We start from the raw sequence: 22,265 nt of genomic DNA, 5'->3' as shown, positions 1-22,265 counted from the left end.
GTTGCATTCAGTGTATTCCAAATTAATAACATAAACCAAGCTTGTCACATTTGAACAGAAACAAATCTCTATATATAAATATATCTTACTAATAAGGTCATCATATGATCACGTCTTTGTTGTTTCATGCAAACGGTATTTACACAAACATTATTAAAACCAACAATCCCACTGCAATAAAAAAAAAAAAACATGCCGTTAACCCCTTGTCCTCCAGAGGATTCCCCCCCCCCCCTCCTGACCAGGCCATGTTGTGCATTACCACGCTATGTTATTTTAACCGACAATTGCGTGGTCATGCAACGCTGCAACTAAATTAAATTTACGTCCTTTTTCTTTGTGCTTTTGGTGGTATTTGATCGCCTGTGCGTTTTTATTTTTGCACTATAGAAGAAAACAACCATTTTGAGAAAAAAAACTATATTTTTTACTTTTTGCTATTAAACATGTCCAGTAAAAAAAAATTTAAAAATCTAATTTCATCATAAATGTAGGCCAACATGTATTCTGCGACATGTTTTTGCTGAAAAAAAAAATCCCAATACGTGTAAATTAATTGGTTTACATGAAAGTTATAGCATTTACAAATATAGATACTGGGATTTTTTTTTATTTTTACTAGTAATGGCAGCAATCAGTGACTTATAGTGGGACTGCGGCGGGAATTCTGACACTGATGGAAACTGACTTGGTGTCATTGACATCCCCAGTGACACCAATACAGTGATCAGTGCTAATAAAAAGCACTGACACTGTACTAATGGCACTGGGCAGGAAGGGGTTACCATCTGGGGCAATCAAAGGGTTAACTGTGTGTGTTTTACTAGCGGGGTGTGTCTGTGTGCTTCACTGTAAGCACACTGCTTTACATGGCTGTGTTGTGCAGAGCCATGCAAAGCGGTGTGCAGGAACTGACAGGGGACAGAACTCTTTTGTTTACAAACAGTCCCCCCCCCTCACTGTCAGAGATGCTCGGCAATCAGCGGGTGCCGGCGAGTAATCACATTTTTACATGAGGCAATATCTGGACAATACAGAGGTTGCACAGGCAGTCCAACTCCTCCAGGATGGCACATCAATACGTGCCATTGCCAGAAGGTTTGCTATGTCTCCCAGCACAGTCTCAAGAGCATGGAGGAGATTCCAGGAGACAGGCAGTTACTCTAGGAGAGCTGGACAGGGCTGTAGAAGGTCATTAACCCATCAGCAGGACCGGTATCTGCTCCATTGTGCAAGGAACAGGATGAGCACTGTCAGAGCCCTACAAAATGACCTTCAGCAGGCCACTGGTGTGAATGTCTCCGACCAAACAATCAGAAACACACTTCATGAGGGTGGTCTGAGGGCCCAACATCCTCTAGTGGGCCCTGTGCTCACTGCCCGGCACCATAGAGCTCGATTGGCATTTGTCATTGAACACCAGAATTGGCAGGTCCACCACTGGCGCCCTGTGCTTTTCACAGATGAGAGCAGGTTCACCCTGAGCACATGTGACAGATGTGAAAGGGTCTGGAGAAGCCGTGGAGAATGTTATGCTGCCTGTAACATCGTTCACCATGACCGTTTTGGTGGCGGGTCAGTGATGGTCTTGGGAGGCATATCCATGGAGGGACGCACAGACCTCTACAGGCTAGAAAATGGCACCCTGACTGCCATTAGGTATTGGGATGAAATCCTTGGACCCATTGTCAGACCCTATGCTGGTGCAGTGGGCCCTGGGTTCCTCCTGGTGCAGTGGGCCCTGGGTTCCTCCTGGTGCACAACAATGCCCGGTCTCATGTGGGGAGAGTATGCAGGCAGTTCCTGGAGGATGAAGGAATTGATACCATTGAATGGCCCCCATGCTCACCTGACCTAAATCCAATAGAACCCCTCTGGGATATCATGTTTCTGTCCAATCGACGCCGCCAGGTTGCACCTCACACTGTCCAGGAGCTCAATGAAGCCCTGGTCCAGATCTGGGAGGAAATCCCCCAGGACACCATCCGTGGTCTCATTAGGAGCCTCCCCCGACGTTGTCAGGCATGCTTACAAGCACGTGGGGACCATACAAACTACTGAGGACCATTCTGAGTTGCTGTAATGAAATTTCAGCAATATGGACTCACCTGCTGCATCATTTTTTTCACTTTGATTTTCAGGGTGTCTTTGAATTCAGTCCTCTGTAGGTCGATCATTTTCATTTCCATCAAATGAAGGGGCATCCTTACATTCCTAACTCATTACCCATCCATATCAGTATAGAGATCCAGCAGGAGATTTGTCCCCATTGAGATATGATGTGTTCCTTTAATTTTTTTTGAGCAGTGTATATCAAACAGTGAAAGATAAAAGGTAGTCCATGAATTTGTTTAGGAAATCATGCTGAATGACCTTACAATGCTGCCTTCTCCTTTAGAGTAGATAAAACCTTTTTTTTACCATTTTGGATAGAGTGAGGGAGGGTTATAACCCCTGTCAGGTTTTTTTTGCCATCTGTGTTCCACTTTAGAGATTTCCCTTCACTTCGTGTCCTACAGACACAACAGGAAGTGAAAGAAAACCCCTGCAAATTAAGGGAATCCCTTTGAGCCCCCCTAGGTCACCAGAACTAGTGTTCCCATTGGAAGATTTCTCCTTTATTGCTGTTCTGGGGACATCCCAAAATTTGGGATTTTCATTTAGTTTTTATTTGTACTGTTTAGCATAATCATCTTCGTAATAAGGGCACAACCAGCAATAAAAGCCTGACAGGTTTTATCCATCGTCACTCCATCGCCACTCCATTGCCACTCCATTGCCACTCCATCGCCACTCCATCGCCACTCCATCGCCACTCCATCTCCACTCCATCCAAAAGTTTCATCTTTAGTTATACTTTAACCACATCCCACCCTATAGCAAATTGACAGCTGTGTAGACGTCCTCCCAGAATAAGTCTTGCGCATGGCCATGCGGCCAAACTGCAGGCATTATCTGTCACTGGCTGTGTCCACCGAAGAGAGCCAATGACTGATCAGTATACCGGCCCGCTGCTGGTACCATGTGATCACTGTGACCTATCACAACAGATCACATGAGAATTATAAACAATACATGGCTTCGATTTATGCCATTCACTGTGTACAATTGTGTTGCTAGCTGTGATCGGTCACAGGGATCACATGGTACAGACAGGGTCCATCACAGTCCATCTGTACCATGTAATTAGCTGTGGTCAATTACAGCTAATCACAACAAAGCACACTGAACGAATCAATTTCATTCAGTAAAAGTGGTTGCTATAAGCAATCATAATGTGTAAAAAAAAAAAAATCCTGATCACTTCTCTAGAGTAATAAAATGTTACTATGGTAACATTATATGGCTCTAGTCACAGTGTGTAAAAAGAAATCATTAAAGAAAAAAAAAAAAAGTAATAAATTAGAAAAAAATTTTTTAAATTATTTTTTTTTTTTTTTCATACTGTCACCAGTCAGTGTCCCAGCTCACTGCCACACTAGTTATATGATGATGCCGCAGTGCACTGGTGACAGTATATTAAAAAAAAATTGTGAATTTTTTTTTTTTTTCATTCCTTCGTTTTCTAAAAAATTATGACAAAAATATTACAACTTCAAGAAACTCACCATATCTCTTACTAAACTCCCTGGATTATATACTTTCCAAAAAGGGGTAATTTAGGGGATATCTGTACTGTCCTGGCATTTTTGGGCCTCAAGAAATGAGATAAGCCGTCAGTACTTAAAGATTGATCAATTTTCAGATATATCCCATAGTTTGTGGACTCAATAACTTTCCTACAGACTAAATAATAAACCCTAATTTTAGTTATTTTCACCAAAGAAATGTAGCAGAATATAGTTTTGGCCTAAATTTATGAAGAATTTTTTGGCCTAAATTTATGAAGAAAGATTATTTGTTTTCACAATTTCATAACGAAAACAAATAAATTTTTATCTTTTTTTTATTTTGTCTTATTTCGTTTATTTTGAAAAAAAAGTAAAAACCCAGTGGTAATTAAATACCACCCAAGAAAGCTCTATCTGTGTGAAAAAAAAAAAATCAAAATTTAGTTTGGGTACAGTGTTGCATGACTGCGCAATTGTCGTTGAAAAGCTGAGAGCTGAAAATTGGACTGGGCAGGAAGGGGGTAAAAGTGACCGATATTGAAGTTGTTAAAGTTCAGTTCCTTATGCAATTGGCCTTGTTTTTTAATGTATTGTTATTCAGAGCCGCATTAACATAGCAAAAAGTTATGGGAGAGAGGAGGATTCTATTAAGATGCAGTTTCATGAATTTAATCTTCAACAAACATTTTTAAAAATACAAAAAAGAATCAAGACTAAAACTGTCTTTCAAACCTTGAGGGCATTTTGCTCTTAACTCCCAGATCCATTTACTTTCATTTTGCAGAATCACTCTATCACAATAAAACCCCATGGGTTGTGTTCCACTTTTTAAATTAACAAAATTTTAGTAAAACCACACTTTTATTGTGCTTCATGATATAAATGTGTTTTTATTACAAAATATATGAAAAATATTTTAAAAAAAGAAACTTCAAATATACTGTATGTCTTTAAAAATACAAATCTACATTTTTGGAATGCATTTACAAATATATGTAAAAATATATGTTAAAATGACATTTGTATATGTTAAAAAAAAATGAAGAATATATTTTTAAAAAATATATTTTTTAAATATATTCTTGAGATTTTTTTTAACATATAAATAAGTCATTTTAATATATATTTTTACATATATTTGTAAATGCATTCCAAAAATGTAGATTTCTATTTTTAAAGACATACAGTATATTTGAAATTTATTTTTTTTAAATATTTTTCATATATTTTGTAATAAAAATGCATTTCAACATATAGTGTATATATATATACATATATATATATATATATATATATTTATTGAAATATATTTTGAAATATATTAAATATGGCCAAAATTGTAGCATTTCAAATATATGTAAATATATTTAGGAAGAATATTTTTAAAATATATTTCAAATATATTTTTCTTCCATGTGGGCATACAACTGTTTTCTAACTGTCCTAATTGTTTTGCCCACAGCTAGGTGCAGGTGAGCATGTACACATCCTCAATGGTGACATAATAATCGTGGCCTCTGCATCTAAAGCTTCCCATGGACAATCCTAAGGTCTTTCCTTGGGCAATGTACTAACAATATTCACTTTTACATTTTCCACATTTAAAAACTCTCTTCCTGCAAGATAAAAAAAAAACAGATCCCAACTGACTAGTCTACTTAAAATTGACAATATTTTTAACAAATGCCTTGCACCTTGTGAGGGATATTGGTATATTGAGGACTAAAGCTGGCCACACACTAGGAGACGTTTGTGTCAAATGGTTTATTTTTGACAATGTGCACGGGCACGAAACGCGTTAGAGAGGTGCCCTACACCCTGTGACGTCACTCCGCACGGCCCACGTGGATGGCCGGTGGCCATCTTGGATTTTTCCCTGCCAGCTTTCAGGCTGCAGCATGTGAGTTCTCATCTCTGTTATAGACCCCCGCTGTTTTAATAAAGTACTACACTATCTGGATTCTCTGTGTTTGGCTTGTTACTGCGAGCCCCCCCCCCCCTTCAGGGCATACCCTGATGACCTGGTGGCTGCTACAAGAATGGTGAGACTGGCTCCTCCTGCTGGTGAGAAGATTGCTTTTCCCTGGTACCTGGAGACCCTGTTGGTGTGATACCTGCCTAGCTGACGCTGGCCAGATGACCCCCACTGTGTTCCAGTTCCCAGATGTGGATGACCAGGAGTTGGTTATGAATTACTCAAACACGCATTAAATTGTACTTTCTGTTTAGTGCAATCTATACTCATCACCTTATAAGGAACACGTTTTCATTACTCTGCCTTGAGAGTTACCATCGTTATCATTATTCTGGACGTTTGCACTTGTCACTATTGATTATGCCATTGAGCGTCATTGTATTCCATTATATTCTCATTACTATTTAGTCACGTATCCCTCTATGTAGAGGACCGAGTTTTTATGAGTTTGTTGTTTGATTTTTATGATTTTTATGCTTCATTTATCTCTACTTTTTTATAGCGCTGCATGTTTTATGTATACACTTACTACGGAGGTTTTTGAGGTTTGCCTTTCATGCTAGCTGCTCTTTTATCCTGCGCTCGTTCATTTCTTCTGTCATTGATATTCATTTTTGACCATAGCAAGAAAAAAATTAGAAGGAGCAGGATGGAAATTGCCAGACCACCTACTTGAGTGCCCCCGTCAGAGTACTGCTTCCTTGCCACTGAGACATAGGACCAAGGTATTAAAGCTGGGCATTGCACCCAAGACCTAGATGACACTAGCTTAGGTGCAAACTTGAACTCTTTCTTGCACAGAAATACAGGTTTTTATACATTTCAGAAATAGGGGCAGTCCCCAAATGAACAATAAAAACAAATATTACACATTAGGATAAACATACCACATTGATTAGATAATGAGGTCAGGTTGACGCAAGAGTAATCCTATCATGTAGGAACCTCCAGGAAAACTAGCTAACAGGCAGCAACAATAGGCGACTCGATTAACTAAATTAACAATGGAACAAAGACACAACGGTAAACACGTTACACCTTAGTAAACAGATTACAGCAAGAGACTTCAGCATCAGATTGTTTTGAGCTGATTATATTAACATCTGCTTACAGTCTTTGAGCCATGAAGGGGGGTTGAAGCAGTCAATGCTGGTTTGAGCACAGAGACCCCAAATCTGTATCCTGGTCCTCCAGCTCCAGAGTCTGTGTGTTTTGGGGAGACATGGGCTTGAATCCAAAGTAAATATACTCCAAAAAGGTCCCCCAGGCACACACCTCCCAAATAATAGAGCCCCCTCAGATGCCAGGGCCCATGGTCAGTAAGCAAGAGGCTAGCCTGCAGTCCCCTACAAAAGACCCTGTCCCAGTTGGGTCTGTCACAGAAATGTTTTATGCAAAATTATTTTTAAGTGAAATTCTAACTGTGAATTTGGGAAACAATCGCAGTTGTTCGCATTGTAATGAAACCTGTTGGAATGACATTCAAATAGCAGACCTGTATGAAATGTTAAGGGCTTTCAAACAAAATTATTTGACTCAATGATGAAAAGAAAGATCGTTCTAAGAACGTTTCGCCAATCATTTTTGAACAAAAATTCCTTTGAAATTCTACTAGTGTATGGCCACTAATGGCAATGTCTTCATTTTATAATCATTCTCATGGAGAACTTCCTTCTGAAAACTTTCATTGTTTTATGATATGCTCTTTTGAGCCAATTGTTGCACTTTGAAAAATCTGGTCCTTATAACACTGGCTTCATTTTCGAACTCTTGCCGGTGGGAACAGTTTCTTTGAGCTCGTAGGTATTGACCTACAGGGATACTTGTAGGCCAGCCTGAAAATATGGCATGGAGGAGACTATTAGTGGAAGTAGGATTCCTATAAAGTCTAGTAATGAGTTGTCCATCTTCCTCAGAACCAACTGGCAAAACCAAACAGATAATGCTTTTATAATTATATGAACTGGTAATCTTCAGGTTCTTTGCATCTCTACCCACACATTCTACAGATGCCATCATTTTATAACTAGTCCTTGTCCATAACATCAATACATCATCGATGTATCTATACCAAGAAATGATCCTGGACAGATATATTGATAATTCTTCATTCCCAAACACAGAGCACTCCCTCTCTCCAGCACAAATTGGCAAAAGCTGGCACACATTTCATGCTTATTGCATTTCATGCTTATTACCACAGAATTTATTATGATTTGTGGATAATTATTTTTGATTCCTTTCATGTTTTGCGCTGTTTTACTGTTTCACTGATTTTTTATTTATATAGCAAAAAAAATTAAACTCCCATTGGTGAATAAATACCGCTAAAATAAAGTTTTATCTGTCTCAAAAATATGCTAAAAAAATTCATATGGGTACAGTGTTGCATGACCGCTCAATTGTCATTCAAAGTGTGATAGCAATGAAAGCTGAAAATTGGCCTGGACAGGAAGGGGGTGAAAGTGTCCGGACTGGAAGTGGTTAAGCCATGCCTTTGCACTTCCTTTTTGTCAGATTATTGTGCTCTCTTAAGCCAATATCACTCTTTTCACTTCTACTGCCATCCACATCTTCACTACCACTCGTTACCAACCTTTGGCTCACTCCTCGACTACACTTCTGCTTGATCCCAACCTGCAGCCACTCATTACTGACTTTTGGCTTGTTCACTGACTTCGCTTCTGTTTGATCGCTAAATGCTATAACCACTACCGGACCCCAGCTTGCTCACCTCCAGGTGAGACGATCTTGAGGACTGCAACCTGGCACTAACTCATATCCGCCATTAGGAGCTCTTGTGAACAATGGTTAGTACTTATTCCCCACACTTTGGGTCCACGTCATCCACTGGGGTGACCTGCTTGTATACCTATCCTGTTGGTCAGTGGGAGTCGCTCTACTGCATAGCTCCTTGTCTCCAAGTCTGACCCCTGACTGTGAAAGATAAAGTGTGTCAAAGTCCGACATTCAGGGTTTAAAACAATTTTGGCAAGGTGGAAATTCAAGGTGGAATGTAGGCAGGCTTGGAAATTCCAAACAAGGATTTAACCAGCCATTGCCATTTTGTTAGATATTCAATGTAGTTCAACGAACTATGTCATTCACCAACATTGGGGAACTGGAGAAAGTACAGAGAAGGGCAAATACACTGATACGAGGCATGGAGGAGATCAGCTATGAGGAAAGATTAGAGGAACTGAATTTATTCTCTCTTGAGAAGATGAGATTGAGGGGGGATATGATCTCCATGTATAATACATAAGGGGGATATGATCTCCATGTATAATACATAAGGGGGGATATGATCTCCATGGATAATACATAAGGGGGATATGATCTCCATGTATAATACATTAGGGGGGATATGATCTCCATGTATAATACATAAGGGGGGATATGATCTCCATCTATAATACATAAGGGGGATATGATCTCCATGTATAATACATAAGGGGGGATATGATCTCCATGTATAATACATAAGGGGGGGATATGATCTCCATGTATAATACATAAGAGGGGGTATGATCACCATGTATAATACATAAGGGGGGATGTGATCTCCATGTATAATACATAAGGGGGGATATGATCTCCATGTATAATACATAAGGGGGGGGATATGATCTCCATGTATAATACATAAGGGGGGATATGATCTCTATGTATGATACATAAGGGGGGATATGATCTCCATGTATAATACATAAGGGGGGATATGATCTCCATGTATAATACATAAGGGGGGATATGATCTCCATGTATAATACATAAGGGGGATATGATCTCCATGTATACATAAGGGGGGATATGATCTCCATGTATAATACATAAAGGGGGATATGATCTCCATGTATAATACATAAGGGGGGATATGATCTCCATGTATAATACATAAGGGGGGATATGATCTCCATGTATAATACATAAGGGGGGATATGATCTCCATGTATAATACATAAGGGGGGATATGATTTCCATGTATAATACATAAGGGGGGCTATGATCTCCATGTATAATACATAAGGGGGGGATATGATCACCATGTATAATACATAAGGGGGGATATGATCTCCATGTATAATACATAAGGGGGAATATGATCTCCATGTATAATACATAAGGGGGGAAATGATCACCATGTATAATACATAAGGGGGGATATGATCTCCATGTATAATACATAAGGGGGAATATGATCTCCATGTATAATACATAAGGGGGATATGATCTCCATGTATAATACATAAGGGGGGATATGATCTCCATGTATAATACATAAGGGGGATATGATCTCCATGTATAATACATAAGGGGGGATATGATCAACATGTATAATATATAAGGGGGGATATGATCTCCATGTATAATATATAAGGGGGGATATGATCTCCATGTATAATACATAAGGGGGATATGATTTCCATGTATAATACATAAGGGGGGATATGATCTCCTTGTATAATACATAAGGGGGGATATGATTTCCATGTATAATACATAAGGGGGGATATGATCTCCATGTATAATACATAAGGGGGATATGATCCCCATGTATAATACATAAGGGGGGGATATGATCTCCATGTATAATACATAAGAGGGGATATGATTTCCATGTATAATACATAAGGGGGGATATGATCTCCATGTATAATACATAAGGGGGGATATGATCTCCATGTATAATACATAAGGGGGGATATGATCTCCATGTATAATACATAAGGGGGGGTATGATCTGTATGTATGATACATAAGGGGGGATATGATCTCCATGTATAATACATAAGGGGGGATATGATCTCCATGTATAATACATAAGGGGGGATATGATCTCCATGTATAATACATAAGGGGGGATATGATCTCCATGTATAATACATAAGGGGGGATATGATTTCCATGTATAGTACATAAGGGGGGCTATGATCTCCATGTATAATACATAAGGGGGGGATATGATCTCCACGTATAATACATAAGGGGGGATATGATCTCCATGTATAATACATAAGGGGGGATATGATCTCCATGTATAATACATAAGGGGGGATATGATCAACATGTATAATATATAAGGGGGGATATGATCTCCATGTATAATATATAAGGGGGGATATGATCTCCATGTATAATACATAAGGGGGATATGATTTCCATGTATAATACATAAGGGGGGATATGATCTCCTTGTATAATACATAAGGGGGATATGATTTCCATGTATAATACATAAGGGGGGATATGATCTCCATGTATAATACATAAGGGGGGATATGATCCCCATGTATAATACATAAGGGGGGGATATGATCTCCATGTATAATACATAAGAGGGGATATGATTTCCATGTATAATACATAAGGGGGGATATGATCCCCATGTATAATACATAAGGGGGGATATGATCTCCATGTATGATACCTAAGGGGGGATATGATCTCCATGTAGAATACATAAGGGGGGATATGATCTCTATGTACAATACATAGGGGGGATATGATCTCCATGTATAATACATAAGGGGGGATATGATCTCCGTGTATAATACATAAGGGGGGATATGATCTCCATGTATAATACATAAGGGGGGATATGATTTCCATGTATAATACATAAGGGGGGATATGATCTCCATGTATAATACATAAGGGGGGATATGATCTCCATGTATAATACATAAGGGGGGATATGATCACCATGTATAATACATAAGGGGGGATATGATCACCATGTATAATACATAAGGGGGGATATGATCACCATGTATAATACATAAGGGGGGATATGATCTCCATGTATAATACATAAGGGGGGATATGATCTCCATGTATAATACATAAGGGGGGATATGATCTCCATGTATAATACATAAGGGGGGATATGATCTCCATGTATAAATACATTAATGGTTCATATACTGAACCCTGAGGTCATCAATGAGGACAAGGGGGCGCTCTTTACATCTGGAGGAAAATACATTTAATCTCCAAACACGGAAAGGTTTCTTCACAGTGAGAGCTGTGAAAATGTGGAATAGACTCCCTCAAGAGTTGGTTCTGGCCAGCTCAGTGGATTGCTGTAGGAAAGTCCTGGATTCTTTCTTGGATACACAGAATATAACTGGATATAACATTTATAGGTAAAGTTGATCCAGGGAATATCTGATTGCCTCTCGGGCGATCAGGAAGGAATTTTTTTCCCTGCAGGATCAAATTGGATCATGCTTTGCTGGGTTTTTTTGCCTTCCTCTGGATCAACTGTGGGTATAGGATTATTATTATTATACAGTATTTATATAGCGCTAAAAGGTTTGCTCAGCGCTGTACATTATAGTGGGGGACAGTACATGAGACAATACAGTAACAAAACAAAACACGAGGGGTTCAAGGGCCCTGTTCTTTCGAGCTTACAATCTAGGAATATAACTTTTTTCTACGGTTGAACTGGATGGACTTTTGTCTTTTTTCAGCCAGACTCACTGAGGTTTATTTACTAAAGCTGGAGAGTCCAAAATCAGACTCACTTCTGCATAGAAACCAATCAGCTTCCAGGTTTCATTGCCAAAGCTTCATTGAACAAGCTGAGGTTAGACGCTGATTGGTTTCTATGCAGAAGGGAGTCTGATTTTGGACTCTCCAGCTTTAGTAAATAAACCCCACTATGTCATGTATTTTTGGCAAACACACTATGAATATTTTTTTTAATGAGAAAGTATTTTTACACTTTTTAATTTTCTTTAAAAATATCTCTTCGACAGTGTTGCACATTTTATTTATTGTGATTGCAGTATACCAATACATACGGTACTATGATTCTTGACACCTTGCCTAGCTGCATCATTTAAAAAAGAAAACTATACTTCTGCTGCAACTTATCTTAGTTAGAAACCTCTAGAACTAAATGCTTAAGTTTCTCTGGAATTAGCCAGCCTTTCTACATTTAGTGTTGATCTGGGATTTAGCTGTTTTCTTTTATTTTCTGCTTTCCCTTAAAACAATGCCGGTTAAGTGCCATGCTATAATGACCTTCTTTGGAGAGCAGATGGTGCATCAGCTTCTTCACAGGATATTTGTGATGAAAATGTAAATCTGTTTCCCTCACATAATTGATAGGCATTTCTTATCATGAGCTGACATGTAGAATGGCTTGATCCCTTGGATACATTCCAATCCAAATCTAATCTGCGGACTGTGTCTCATTTAGCTCCAGATCTTTTTATAGACTTGTTATAGTTGACTAGTTTGTGATTGTTCAGACTCACTGCAAGATCTCATTTCATTTTCTCTTTGGTTATATTTTTTTAACATAGAATTTTCCTTATTTTTTTCAAATGTTCAATTTAAAAAAAAAAAATGATTTGCAGCTCTGCTTTATGAAATAGGCAGTTGGACTGTTGCCAACCGTTCCCATCTTGGAGAAACAGTGCATAGTTTGGTCTTAAATAATGATGAACGAAGGTATTTTGGCAAAATTGATTTAGCTCATTTCGAGACTCTCAGTTTTACTCATAGAGCTCCTTGGTTTCAATTTGATTGAAAAAATAAATGTTGGGTTTTCGAGGTTTATTTAGGATAATATAGTGTTCTTTTTTTATTGTGTGTATTTGATTATGTCCAATAAAAAAAATGTAATAAAAAAATTGAAGCTCTTCAAGGATTCACATTTTCACCGGCATTTATTGAAAAGGAAAAGTTCCTCTTAGCGAGTTTTTCTCACACACCAAAATAATTTCAAATGATATTAATTCACGTAGCAATTTTGGTCCGTTCAGATTCTCCAATCTGTTACACAGATTAGCCTGGTCAAATGCAGATACCAAGGGCGGACTGACCATTTGGAAACTCGGGCACTGCCCGAGGGCCTGGGGTCAGTAGGGGGCCCCATGAGATGCCCCTGGTACCTTTTTCATAGGCTTTTTTTGAGTTTGGGCAAGGACACAGGGGCCCCATGATCCCCTATTGCCCAGGGGCCCCATGAGTTGTCAGTCCGCCCCTGGCAGAGACTCACCTAGTGTCTGTGTTCATACACTGCTCCCTTGGCACAGGACCAGGGGCGGACTGACAACTCATGGGGCCCCCAGGCAATAGGGGATCACAGGGCATCTCTTTGCTCACACAGAAGTGCATAATCAGTAAACGGCTGGTAATAGGACAAATGTAGACCTAGCATTGGAGGCTATATGCCACCCAAAGCTCTACAAAGACTCCAGGCTCCAGCTGCCAAAAACAGAACTTAAGAAGCTCAGAGAAAATAAAATGCTTGTTTTCTCCATAGCAAGCACAAACCCTGGAGCCTCTCACAATTTATACATGGGAACAGGAGCGGACTGACCATTCGAGCACTCAGGCACTGCCCGAGGGCCCGGGGTCAGTGGGGGGCCCCAGGAGATGCCCCTAATACCTTTGATAGGATTTTTTGGGTGTGGTTTGAGTGTGGGTAAGGACACAGGGGCCCCATGATCCCCTATTGCCCAGGGGCCCCATAAGTTGTCAGTCCGCCCCTGCATGGGAAACTTGCAAAGAACAAATAACAAAATGGAGCAAGCATTATTATAACATTTATAATATATTTATATATAATAATTATATTATAATGGTGCATTATTTCCACTACTTTATTACAGGGTAAAAGAACACATAATAGACTCACAAGCCGAAATGGAATTGTGGCATGTCAAGAAAACAGAATCCAGATGTCCTTTCTCCAACATTAACGAATTATACAGATGACCATACCATCCGATGCGTTTCAGGGGACTGGCCCCCTTCCTCAGAACAAGTCACTGCTCTAAGGAAGGGCGTCAGCTCGTATGGTCATCCGCATAATTCATTAAAGTTGAAGAGCAGACTTCTGGATTTTGTTTTCTTGACATGCCACGATTCCATTTTGATTTGTGAGTATATCATGTGTTCTTTTACCGTGTAATAAAGTGCTAGAGATAATGCACTAGGTGTTTACGCCCTCTTTGTTTTTCTTGTGTGTGAGTTTCTCACGTAGAAATGGTGAGGGGCTCCAGGGCTTGCTATGGAGAAAACATGCTTTTGCGACCTCTTTGCCTGTTGTTCTTTGTGTAGTATTGGATTCCCCAATCTGAGGAGGGCTGCACCTCTTTAACCATCCAGCCTGAGTTGCACAGTGGACACGGTATATGTATCCTCAATGGCAAGCATCTCTACGATTTCTGAGCGCTGTGTTGAGTTAGCAATATTCTACAGTTCTGTGAAAAACTCAGGTCACACAAACACCATCCTCAACCTTTCCAGCTTCCCACACCTGGTCAGGAGCAACCTACATGCTAAACTATGCTCCATCTTCATCGTCGCACAGCGATTGTGCACTAGCCTGTCACAATATGAATATTCCACATTTATATTTACAACCAACAGGTTGAGTTCTAGACTACTGTTCATGTTTACCAACTAGTCTTACCTGCTTTGCTAAAAAAAAGATTGTTGTGTAGGGAGTTCAATAGCTCATCCTCAAATTTATCCTTACAGTTGATAAAGGAATGGCACCCCTTTCACTGTTGTGATGGGGCAAATGGAACTAATGGAGTTAGAGGGTGTGAAAGAAAATTCTGATGTGCTCACTGCTCAGATAACCCCAAATGCTCTCCAGCATCTGAGTTATAGGTGAATCCGGTATTCAGTGTTTTACAAACATTAAAAAACACAGATTTCTCTTAACCTCTTTTTGAAGTCAACAAGAAGTGAAAGGAAATTTCTCCAACTTAACGCAAAATTTCCTTTTAGGCAGTTGTCACTAGAACAAATGTTCTCATGGAAACACTTTCCCTCACCAGGGATGAGCTAAGGGCATAGGCAGAAGTGGCTGCTGCTCTGGGCACTTCAAGAGGAGGAGGACAGGACATAGAACCAATGCTGCTGAGGTAGTTCACAGCCCATGGGGAGTACACTTTGGTCTTTTCACCTTGGGTGCCAAATTACTTTTTCCTGGTGCTGCCCCTCAACCTCTGGTTCTGGTGATATCTGTAAAATGCTTGGTTTTCCATATATCAATAAAATAATGAGAGGGGATGTGACTCTTCCATGTCCTATCAAAACTTTAAAACACAAGTTTTAGCTGTATACTCTAGTTCTTTAACTGGTTCCCCACCGCCCTATAGCAGAACTACTGATATATATATATATATATATATAAATATACAGTATATATATATATATATACAGTATATATACAGTATATATATATATATATATATATATATATATATATATACTTAATTTTGCATTTCCAAGTAGGGGACGCACATGCACCGCCCTGCCCCCACAGGCATTGGCAGCTACAGCTGTCGATCACTGGGTCCCAGATGGAGATTCCCCGCCAGAACGTCGGCGATCAGTGACAGAGGAGAGCTCTGTATGTAAACAACACAGATCTCTCCCTTGTTGGCACTGAAATGCTGCTATTGTAGCAGAGCAATACAAAGTAGCATGTTTCATTTGCTTTTTTGTTGTTTATGTCAAATTCTGACCCTACTATCTGAATGGCGCAGCAACCAGTCTGCCTATTCTCCTCTGATCTCAACAAGGCGTTTTCCTCCACACAACTGCAGCTTACAGGATAGTTTCTCTTTTCAGACCATGCTCTGTAAACCCAAGAGATGGATGTGCGGGAAAATCCCCGTAGATCAGCAGTTTTTGAATTACTCAGACCAGCCCGTCTGGCACCAACAACCATGCCACGTTCAAAGTCACTTAACTTCCCTTTCTTCCTCATTCTGATGCTCAGTTTGAACTTCAGCAACTCGTCTTCACCACGTCTAGATGCCTAAATGCATTGAGTTGCTGCCATGTGATTGGCGGGTTAGCAATTTGTGTCACCAAGCAATTAAACCGGTGTACTTGGCCGGGGAGTGTATAGCATTAATGGGCATTTAACCCTTGTGCAGGATGTTGGCTTTACTGCAAGGGTATTTGTTTTTTTTATAATTCCCAGACACTCCCTGCCCCCATAAAGCCACTCAAAGCATACTCCAAAAAGATTTCTAGTTTTCTGACTGGACACCTATTAGCTGTGGTTGGCACTAGGGGCGTATTTACCACAAGGAAAACGTTGCATTTTTCTGGGGGCAGCGCCATTTTTCTGGGGGGAAACACCATCCACCGAAAAGAAGGGATGGAAGAAAGGACACACACAGCATGGGGACCAGGTGGGATCTGAGATGGGCTGCTTGATGATGTATACAGAGCCTGATGCTTGTTCCTGGGGATGTACGGAGCTGTGAAGGTGAGTGTCTTCTCTCTCGCCAGGGTGGGGTGGGGGGTTGCCAGTGTTTGGGGCAGGGGGGACTGACAACTCATGGGGCCCCTGGGCAATAGGGGATCATGAGGCCCCTGTGTCGTTGCCCAAACTCAAAAAAGCCTATGAAAAAGGTACCAGGGGCACCTCATGGGGCCCCCTACTGACCCCGGGCCCTCGGGCAGTGCCCGAGATTCCAAATGGTCAGTCCGCCGCTGGTTTGGGGGACGGTGGTAGTTGAAGGCTCTCTCTAGTGGGGTGTTGTTGGTCAATGTCAGGCTCTTTTCCTGAGAGAGGGGGGTGTTTGCCAGTGTCAGGGTCTCTCCGTGGGGGGGGGAGCCAATTTTTGTGTTGCCTAGGGCAGCACAAAACCTAAATACACCACTGGTTGGCACTTACAGCTGTAGAGAACAGAGCTCACCTTATGACATGAAAACTATTCCCTGTAGCATTTTGCTGTAAGCCCACAAAGATGTAATGACGTACTGTCAGGGGGACAGTCTGGAACAGGGGTGGACTGACAACTCATGGGGCTCCCGGGCAATAGGGGATCATGGGGCCCTGTGTCCTTGCCCAAACTTAAAACTTTTCTCTGAGCTTGGTAAATTCTGTTTTTGGCAGCTGGAGCCTGGAGTCTTTGTAGAGCCTTGGGGGGCATATAGCCTCCAATGCTAGGTCCACATTTGTCCTATTATCAGCCGTTTACTGATTATGCACTTCTGTGTGAGCAAAGAGATAGTCCTGTGCCAAGGGAGCAGTGTATGAACACAGACACTAGGTGAGTCTCTGCCGGGGGCGGACTGACAACTCATTGGGCCCCTGGGCAATAGGGGATCATGGGGCCCCTGTGTCCTTCCCCAAACTCAAAAAAGCCTATTAAAGGGTACCAGGGGCATCTCATGGGGCCCCCTACTGACCCCCGGGCCCTCGGGGAGTGCCCGAGTTTCCAAATGGTCAGTCCGCCCCTGGTCTGGAATCATAATAAGTCAACTGAGTGACACTAACCTAGGACATTGTAGCAGAGTGCCAATTAGAGACCATACTGGACAGAAGGTAAGTATTGCAGTCATTTTTTTTTTTTTTGACAAAACTAGGGAACAGATTTTTTTTTTTTTAACTTTAAAAAATCTGCACTAAAGTTTCTGAACCCGGCGCAATTGGCCTGCCATAATCACATCACAGCAAGAAGCAAGTTAGTGGTTTTATTTTTTTATACCATAAGAAAAGATTGGCCAAGCAAGTCTGAGAATATCATTAAAGGGTTCTTGTGACATTTTTAAAGCTTCTTCCGGAGTTCAAGTAAGGTTCTTTTTATCTGTACACTTTTTGGTGTTCTCATTAGATGCTTTCTTCTGAAACTGCAGATACAATTATTTGGATTTTTTTTTTTTCTTTCTGTGAACTTTTCAATAAGACATTGAATAGATGTGTTAAGGATTAAGGAGAAAAGCTTAATATAGCAATAGCTATAGCAATTAATTAGATATGGATGTCTTTACAAGAGCAGCTGCAGTTTTTACTTAATTTTTTATATATATTCTTTTTAAACTCGGGCCATAAAAAGATTTATTTAAGCAATGTTCTTTGACCATTAAAAATAGAGGAAAAATCGCACTTTTTTCAATCTTTTACAGAGCAGAAATAAAAGACGATACAGGTCAGGGAAAGTATCTCATGAAAACAGTATAATAAAGACCCTTTTTTTATGTTTTTGCTTCTACTCTAAGAAATAAAAATAAGTGAAATAAATGACATTACGGGGAAACACACGCTGACCTTCTTTGCATTGTATGGGTCGTGTTAAAACTTTTATTGAAGGCATATTTTATTTTACGCAGAGATGGACATAAAATGCTTTGGCTTCCAACAAAGCATTTTACTTTTATTTGACATGTTTACAAGTTATGCAAGGAAGCAAGAACTCTATCTCACTGAAGTCAAAAGTGAACTTCACCAAGCTCAGACTGGCAGCTAGCAACTGTTGCATATGTTAATGGATGGTATCCTCCAGGATGCTGTAATAATTAATGGCACCCCATACAGCCTACCTGACAAGCCACCCCTAGACCCCCCCCCCCTTCCCCCAGGTATGTGTGTGCAGGTGTATGGCATCAAACACAGACAGCATTTGGGGCTGCTCACCTTTACCTATGAGAATGAGCCCTTAATTATTTTTTTTTATATTATTATTTTACAATTTTATTTTTTACCTTTTTTAACAGCTCTGTGGAGGGGGGGAGGGATGTACAGATACAGATTTCTCAATCTTTTCTCTACAGCCTCAGCAGCACTGCAGAATGAATAGAAAGAAGAAGTGGAGGCTTCCTGTACATTCACAAACTGAAAGCGTAGTAAACATAGTTTACTATGCTTCAGTTATGAATAAGCAAAGAATCGATCTCAGTTCATTCAGGAAATGAAGGGGCCACTTCTTTACCAGTGGCTGCTTCGGGGTAGCTCTACAGATGTTAACTAATAGATTTCAACTTCTACCTTCTAAAAACATCCATCTGGTCCAGGTTGGGTTGTTCATAACCCATAGTTAACCTGGTTGAAAAAAAGACACAAGTCTATCCAGCTCAACCAACAGAGAGAAAAAAAAATACACGCACACAAATAGAAAACCTTCATATAGACTATCTTATTCTCAAAGTTAATCCAGAGGAAGGCAAAAAACCCCAATAAAAGCATGAAGTAATTTGCTCCTGCAAGGGAAAAAAATCCTTTCTGAGCCCTCAAGAGGCAGTCAGATATTCCCTGGATCAATTGTACTTATAAATGTTAGTATCCAGTTATATTTGAGTATTTAGGAAAGAATCCAGGCATTTTTTTAAACAATCCACTGAGCTGTCCAGAACCAACTCTTAAGGGAGTCTATTCCACATTTTCACAGCTCTTACTTTGAAGAAGCCTTGCCGTTTTTGGAAATTAAATCTCTTTTCCTTCAGCTGTAAAGAGCGCCCCCTTGTCCTCTGTAATGACCTCCGGGTGAATAGCTCTACACCGAGTTCACTATATGAACCACTGATGTATTTATACATGGAGATCATATCCCCCCTTATGTATTATACATGGAGATCATATCCCCCCCCCCTTATGTATTATACATGGATATCATATCCCCCCTTATGTATTATACATGGAGATCATATCCCCCCCTTATGTATTATACATGGTGATCATATCCCCCCTTATGTATTATACATGGAGATCATATCCCCCTTATGTATTATACATGGAGATCATATCCCCCTTATGTATTATACATGGAGATCATATCCCCCCTTATGTATTATACATGGAGATCATATCCCCCTTATGTATTATACATGGAGATCATATCCCCCTTATGTATTATACATGGAGATCATATCCCCCTTATGTATTATACATGGAGATCATATCCCCCCTTATGTATTATACATGGAGATCATATCCCCCCTTATGTATTATACATGGAGATCATATCCCCCTTATATATTATACATGGGGATCATATCCCCCCTTATGTATTATACATGGAGATCATATCCCCCCTTATGTATTATACATGGTGATCATATCCCCCCTTATGTATTATACATGGTGATCATATCCCCCCTTATGTATTATACATGGAGATCATATCCCCCCTTATGTATTATACATGGTGATCATATCCCCCCCTTATGTATTATACATGATGATCATATCCCCCCTTATGTATTATACATGGAGATCATATCCCCCTTATGTATTATACATGGTGATCATATCCCCCCTTATGTATTATACATGGAGATCATATCCCCCCTTATGTATTATACATGGAGATCATATCCCCCCTTATGTATTATACATGGAGATCATATCCCCCCCTTATGTATTATACATGGAGATCATATCCCCCCCCTTATGTATTATACATGGTGATCATATCCCCCCCTTATGTATTATACATGGAGATCATATCCCCCCTTATGTATTATACATGGTGATCATATCCCCCCCTTATGTATTATACATGGAGATCATATCCCCCCTTATGTATTATACATGGTGATCATATCCCCCCCTTATGTATTATACATGGAGATCATATCCCCCTTATGTATTATACATAGTGATCATATTCCCCCCCCCCTATGTATTATACATGGTGATCATATCCCCCTTATGTATTATACATGGAGATCATATCCCCCTTATGTATTATACATGGAGATCATATCCCCCTTATGTATTATACATGGAGATCATATCCCCCCTTATGTATTATACATGGAGATCATATCCCCCCTTATGTATTATACGTGGTGATCATATCCCCCCTTGTGTATTATACATGGAGATCATATCCCCCCTTATGTATTATACATGGAGATCATATCCCCCTTATGTATTATACATGGAGATCATATCCCCCCTTATGTATTATACATGGAGATCATATCCCCCCCTTATGTATTATACATGGAGATCATATCCCCCCTTATGTATTATACATGGAGATCATATCCCCCTTATGTATTATACATGGTGATCATATCCCCCCTTATGTATTATACATGGTGATCATATCCCCCTTATGTATTATACATGGAGATCATATCCCCCTTATGTATTATACATGGTGATCATATCCCCCCTTATGTATTATACATGGAGATCATATCCCCCCTTATGTATTATACATGGAGATCATATCCCCCCTTATATATTATACATGGTGATCATATCCCCCTTATGTATTATACATGGAGATCATATCCCCCCCTTATGTATTATACATGGAGATCATATCCCCCCCTTATGTATTATACATGGTGATCATATCCCCCCCTTATGTATTATACATGGAGATCATATCCCCCCTTATGTATTATACATGGTGATCATATCCCCCCCTTATGTATTATACATGGAGATCATATCCCCCCTTATGTATTATACATGGTGATCATATCCCCCCCTTATGTATTATACATGGAGATCATATCCCCCTTATGTATTATACATAGTGATCATATTCCCCCCCCCCCTATGTATTATACATGGTGATCATATCCCCCTTATGTATTATACATGGAGATCATATCCCCCTTATGTATTATACATGGAGATCATATCCCCCTTATGTATTATACATGGAGATCATATCCCCCCTTATGTATTATACATGGAGATCATATCCCCCCTTATGTATTATACGTGGTGATCATATCCCCCCTTGTGTATTATACATGGAGATCATATCCCCCCTTATGTATTATACATGGAGATCATATCCCCCTTATGTATTATACATGGAGATCATATCCCCCCTTATGTATTATACATGGAGATCATATCCCCCCCTTATGTATTATACATGGAGATCATATCCCCCCTTATGTATTATACATGGAGATCATATCCCCCTTATGTA

Source organism: Staurois parvus, unplaced genomic scaffold (genome assembly GCF_062004578.1).
Source record: "Staurois parvus isolate SC_StPar_1 unplaced genomic scaffold, SC_StPar_1.0 ptg000946l, whole genome shotgun sequence".
Classification (NCBI taxonomy): domain Eukaryota; kingdom Metazoa; phylum Chordata; class Amphibia; order Anura; family Ranidae; genus Staurois; species Staurois parvus.
This window is presented reverse-complemented; position numbering follows the sequence as displayed.